General features: G+C 35.1%; 2 non-coding genes across 2 annotated transcripts; one reads left to right on the top strand and one right to left on the bottom strand.

The window, feature by feature from the left end:
- The first annotated feature begins 1,882 nt into the window (after positions 1-1,882).
- On the top strand, positions 1,883-2,083 carry LOC121870752. Its single transcript, XR_006089772.1, has one exon. It is a non-coding gene; the product is annotated as a small nucleolar RNA U3 (small nucleolar RNA).
- Positions 2,084-3,791: 1,708 nt separating this feature from the next.
- Positions 3,792-3,992, bottom strand: LOC121870753. Its single transcript, XR_006089773.1, has one exon. It is a non-coding gene; the product is annotated as a small nucleolar RNA U3 (small nucleolar RNA).
- Positions 3,993-6,690: the final 2,698 nt, after the last annotated feature.

The raw sequence follows: 6,690 nt of genomic DNA, 5'->3' as shown, positions 1-6,690 counted from the left end.
TGCATTATTGGTTCATGTAGAAAATTAGTAAATACAATAAGGAAAAATGGCCATAATGTTCAATTTGTATGGGTCCCTTCACATGTGGGGATTGGTCTTAATGAAGCAGTAGATATAATAGCAAAAAGAGCCACGGAAAAGGCCGAGATCGACATAATATGTACTAAAACCTTGAAGCAATTAAGGAGCAAATTACGGAAAATACAATAAATAGAAGATAATTTCAAAAGGAATGAAATATACGAGAAAAGTGAAACAATGAAACATTACCATCATGTTCTCATGAACACAAAATTTACATATGGGAAAGATAGGAGTAGGTGGAAAGATTCAGTGTATATGAGGTTAAGATTAGGATATAAATATTATTGGGAACTTGGAGCTGAGAGAAGTGAACAGGATAAAGAATGTAGAGTTTGTAGAACATCCAGATCCCATACCCTGCCACATTATATACTGGAATGCCCATTGCTTAATGTATATAGAAATGCCATATAAATAATGTCCCCATGCAAATAGAGTGGATGTTTGGAAATGGGAAAATAGATGAAATATTAAAGAAATATAGAAATTTTGCATCTAGAATATAACTATGTATTATAACTAATTATATGAAATATTAGGGATTTATGTGAGTCCTGAGAGGGACATTCCTGGACTGGGGTGAGGATGACTTATGTCACTTCATCCCTTTGAGATGTATTAATGTTTTTTTGTATCTCAATAAACGTATCAATCAATCAGCTGGAGGGCGAATATTCGTGTGATTCGGATATTGTAATATTCGCTGCCCATTTTTTATTAGAATGGATACTTTATTCAGAAAAAATACAAGACATATTTTGGTGTTCTTAAATACAGTTTTATTTATTAGGATTAGGACCCAATCATATTGGAAAACAAAGGCCTACATGGCCCGTTCCTCTCTTGAATAACACGGTGGCCAGCTCTTACAAGGGCATTGAAATAATGTCTTTATATTCCTTTTGTTCAGGATGTTCTAAATAGCGACCCGAAAGCACATGCTTAATATTTAATTATCATAATATTGACCTATACAAAATTGTGATGATTAACGCAGTCTCCCACATAAAAGGTTTTCTCTTAACCAAAGAGTGACGCGGCGAGCCTGACAAAGTTCTTTATATCTCTCAGATATCCTTCAGTTGTTAATGTAGCTATTAAATTTAAAAGGAATAAGATAGCTAATAGATTTTAATGGTCACACATACAATATTTTCATGTAAAAAGGCAAATAATGGCTCTATTGAGCTCTCGAAATGAGTCACTAAGTACTCATGACCGCTACAAGTGTACGCGTAACAAAGTAGTTCCTTTGTTATATCAACAATCCATATTATACCAAGACATATTTACACTTATTACTGTTATTACTCTAAAGTTATATTTATTCACCGAGTCCTTTTAGTATTTTATATGGTTCATCAAATCAATGTAAGGTGTTTGTTTCCTGATACAGTGCACACCATAGCCAAGAATTTCGAGTATTCTCAACTTTTTTTTCCTTTTTATTACAGTATTGTTTGACAAAGCTTAGAACAACACCAAAATTAAACAACAATTAAACAGAAAGAACTAAAACATTTCGTCATTATAAATAATAAATTATTGAAAATAATTACTCAGATGGTGTACTTTTACCTTTTACAAACTCACCAAAAACGATAAATAATATTAATGGCAACCTACAAAAATAAAACACATATATTGTAAAATATCCCATATTTAGGTTATTACATTAGTATAGGAGTTAAGTAAAGCTGCAACACATTTATTTACATATTTACTGAGCCTACCTATAGAAAACTGTCAAGTCAGCAGTAAGGTGTGACACATCCCGTTGGTTATACTAGTAATAAGTATGATCATACTTCATAGGATCAATTCTATAGTGTGATGACCGAGTTCCTTGTCCGAAACTTGGAATGAATCCAACCACGAGGATGAGTCTCAGTGTGAACCTGTGAGCGGGAAGCGGCCCATTAGCTCTTGCTAATGGGCATTGATGACTGTTCTCTCCCACATTAGTGGGAGTGGAGCAGGTTCACACAGGCTGAGTGGCTGGATTCTTCATCCACTTGGGTGATCCATGAGTTTTTTTAACTACTCCTATTGCAGGAGTAATTTATCTGTATGTAATAAAAGTTAAGAATTTGAAACCTTTCGTACGAAAAACATTTGGACCGTTGATAAATTATTTTAACGTGCTAATTTCTCTAGTCCACTTTTTTTTAAATTATGTGATCCACTGACCTATATATACTGCTAATGAATATGATGTATTTCCTTCTTTGTGTACGAACCTCTGTCCTGCATGGCAGTGAACAGTTGCATTACCCACATGAATCTGACCTATATATAGTGTCGATGAATATGATGCATTCTTTGTGTACGAACCTCTGTCCTGTATGGCAGTGAAAAGTGACATTACCCACATGAATCTGACCGACGTATATGTATGTATGTGTGTGTGTGTGTGTGTGTGTGTGTGTGTGTGTATGTATATGTATATATGTATTTCATTTTTAGTCCATATAACACGTGGACTTTGAACATATAATCAACCACCTAACCAGCCAGGAATCGAAACCTCGACCAACTGGGTGGGACTAGGGAACGCTTACCAACCAACCTACAAGGACACTAAAGCAGTGTTAGACTCTGTTATATTTCACACAAAGCCTGTTCATCGAGCTGATGGCGCCGTGAACCTCATTGGGAAACTGCCCGTGCCTCGTATGTGGTGTCAGTAGCATTTTACCGAATCCAGCTGGTATGAAACACGGGTACCATATATATACTTCATTTTTAGTCCATATAACACGCGGACTTTGAACATATAATCAACGACCTCACCAGCCAGTAGGTCGAGGGTTCATTCTGGATGGTGAGGTCGTTGATTATATTCAAAGAATCGCGTGTTACTATGGACTAAAAATATATATAACACCTCGCGTTTCACGCTACCGGCTGAACTAGGTAGGTACTGCTGACACCGAGCACGGGCAGTGAGATTCACGACCATCGTAATATAACTGGAAGTCTGGAACTGTTTGTGATATCGCCGGTAAGCTGGTCCCCACCCCGTGGGTCGAGGGGATCGTTGATTGCCATGTTCAAAGTCACGTGTCCTATGAACTAAAAATAGTATATATATATATATATATATATATATATATATATATATATATAAATTTTTTTTTTTTTAAACGAGGATTACCCCACCCGGGCACAGGTCACTGACCCACATCAGGGCCTGGGGGGCGAAAATATAATAATAATAATAATAATAATAATAATAATAATAATATCTATTATCATAACAACAATTAATAAAATTAATACAAATACAAATACAAATAAAATAATAATAATTCTAATAATTACCATAAATAAAGGCAAAAACGAAAAACTAAATCAAGAGTGAGAAACGATATACATAATGTATGTTGTGTTGTCTAACCAGCTCCTTTTGGTGCATTTGTCAATAAATGATTTGAATTTGACTAAAATGCTAATTGTCATATTGTTCTAAAATTCGTGTTTTTGTTTTGTTTTTATTATTCATATACATATTCTCCTCGGTGCAAATAATTAAAAAAAATGGACTAGAAATTAGCACGTTAAAATAATTTATCAACGGCCCAAATGTTTTTCGTACGGAAGGATTCAAATTAACAACGTTTATTACCAAACATACAGATTAATTACTCCTGCAATAGGAGTAGTTTAAAAAACTCATTGGATCACCCAAGTGGATGAAGAATCCAGCCTCTCAGCCTGTGTGAACCTGCTCCACTCCCACTAAACTGGGAGGGAACAGTCATCAATGCCCTATAGCAATAGCTAATGGGCCGCTTCCCGCTCACAGGTTCACACCGAGTCTCATCCTCGTGGTTGGATTCATTCCAAGTTTCGGACAAGGAACTCGGTCATCACACTATAGAATTGATCCTATGAAGTATGATCATACTTTATACTTGTAAACCAACGGGATGTGTCACACCTTACTGCTGACTTGATAGCCATTAATATTATTTAACGTTTTTGGTAAGTTTGTAAGAGGTAAAAGTACATCATCTGAGTAATTCAGATTTCGGATTTGCCCCCAGGGGGTAGTTTATTGGGCACCCCCTTACATCCTGTGCAAGGTGAAGCGCAGAAGCGTTAACAGCGTATCAGAGAAATTATTTTCAATAATTAGTTATTCATAATGACGAAATTTTTTATCTTTTTAACTGTTTGCTTATATACATGAGACTGCGCCTAGGGTACAGGTACCTATGGGAGTAGATTGGCAACCCTGAGCCTCACCGCACTGTTTGTAAACTTTGTGGCCAACCCGACTCTCACACCCTCTCTCACTACATCCTCACTTGCCCTATGACCTCCTCCTATAGGTCCCCCAGCCGTTACCAACACCTATTCCCTCCCAGACCAGATATCCCTCCTCCTAGTCACAGGCCTGGCATTTGACATTATTAGGAACTGCCACTCTGCCATAAACAGATAAAATGTACCGGGAACTTTCCCCCCACACACACATCATTCTCTCACTTTATGTAACTTGACAGAACCTATGACCCTTCAGGCTTTTACGCCCTTAATGAACTTTTCATACTTCCCTGTTGGGCGCTGTAAACGCTTCTGCGCTTCACCTTGCACAGGATGTAAGGGGGTGCCCAATAAACTAGCCCCCTCGGGGGCAAATCTGAATCTATAGATTGTATTTACTATGAATTATTATTATTAATACATTTTCACCCCCCAGGCCCCGATGTGGGTCAATGACCTGTGCCCGGGTGGGCTGAACCTCATAAAAAAAAATAATGAAAATTTCAAATGAAATGAATATTGTCCTGAAACAGTAAAGTGGTCAATAGAAATAATCTCAATTTATCGAAGTCAACACAAGAGAAACAGAGTTCTATCTCATAATTTTTTATCGGTTTCTATCTCAAAATTTGTTATCGGTTTTACTGGCGTATTAATTAATAACTTTACAACGGGTTAAGAACATTCATTGTTGAAGCTCAATGATATAATATACAAAGGTCTATAATATACATTTATTATCCTTGACTTGCACTACACGAACACTTATTTATTTCTATGATCGGTTATTACAGGACTCTACTCGTTAGAGGAGATCCCCTTCAAGATAAAGTTTAAAAAGATAATTTTTGACAAATGGAACCGTAAATTTCATGTCTATATAGAAATAGTTTTATCGAAATCTTAAAAATCTTAATTTGTATGTAAATATACAATGGAATTGTAAAAAGATTTGTATTTTAGTAAATTTTCAGTTTTACATTTATAAAAACAAATTAAATTAAATATTGTGTAAACTTTAAAAGGATTCACTCTTAGTAAATTTACATCTGATTATACTTTCTATCATAAACGATAAAATTCTGAATTTCTACTATAATGTATAAGGAAAAGAGAATCAAATTTACGGGCTAACTATAAGAAATATATATCTATATAACGAAGTTTCATAACGCAGAACAAGGAAATGATGACATCAAAATTGGACTTCGGTTGAGCAGTTTTATTTCATCAACACAAGCTGAGTTATATGCAATGTTAGTAGGACTGGAAAATGTTGTAAAGAGGTATAAAGATGCATATTTTTTTGTTGATAGTAGGGCAGCTTTGGATTCTTTGAACAGTGGGAGTCCAGTCTTTGGACACATTATTGGTTCATGTAGAAAATTAGTAAATACAATAAAGAAAAATGGCCATAATTTTCAATTTGTATGGGTCCCTTCACATGTGGGGATTGGTCTTAATGAAGCAGTAGATATAATAGCAAAAAGAGCCACGGAAAAGGCCGAGATCGACATAATATGTACTAAAACCTTGAAGCAATTAAGGAGCAAATTACGGAAAATACAATCAATAGAAGATAATTTCAAAAGATAGAATATACGAGAAAAAGTGAAACAATGGCTGTTATTACCATGTAGCTATAAAGCAGACACAAAATTTACATATGGGAAGATAGGGTAGGTGGAAGATTCGGTGTATATGAGGTTAAGATTAGGATATAAATATTATTGGGAACTTGGAGCTGAGAGAAGTGAACAGGATAAAGAATGTAGAGTTTGTAGAACACCCAGATCCCATACCCTGCCACATTATATACTGGAATGCTCATTGCTTAATGTATATAGAAATGCCCATATAAATAATGTCCCCATGCAAATAGAGTGGATGTTTGGAAATGGGAAAATAGATGAAATATTAAAGAAATATAGAAATTTTGCATCTAGAATATAACTATGTATTATAACTAATTATATGAAATATTAGGGATTTATGTGAGTCCTGAGAGGGACATTCCTGGACTGGGGTGAGGATGACTTATGTCACTTCATCCCTTTGAGATGTATTAATGTTTTTTTTTTGTATCTCAATAAACGTATCAATCAATCAACAATCAATAAAAGACAATTTCAAAAGGAATGAAATATACGAGAAAAGTGAAACAATGAAACATTACCATCATGTTCTCATGAACACAAAATTTACATATGGGAAAGATAGGAGTAGGTGGAAAGATTCAGTGTATATGAGGTTAAGATTAGGATATAAATCTTATTGGGAACTTGGAGCTGAAAGAAGTAAACAGGATAAAGAATGTAGAGTTTGTAGAACATC

This window comes from Homarus americanus, unplaced genomic scaffold (assembly GCF_018991925.1).
Source record: "Homarus americanus isolate GMGI-L3 unplaced genomic scaffold, GMGI_Hamer_2.0 scaffold57747, whole genome shotgun sequence".
Lineage (NCBI taxonomy): Eukaryota > Metazoa > Arthropoda > Malacostraca > Decapoda > Nephropidae > Homarus > Homarus americanus.
The sequence above is the reverse complement of the archived record's forward strand: the minus strand, read 5'-3'. Positions and strand labels throughout refer to the sequence as shown.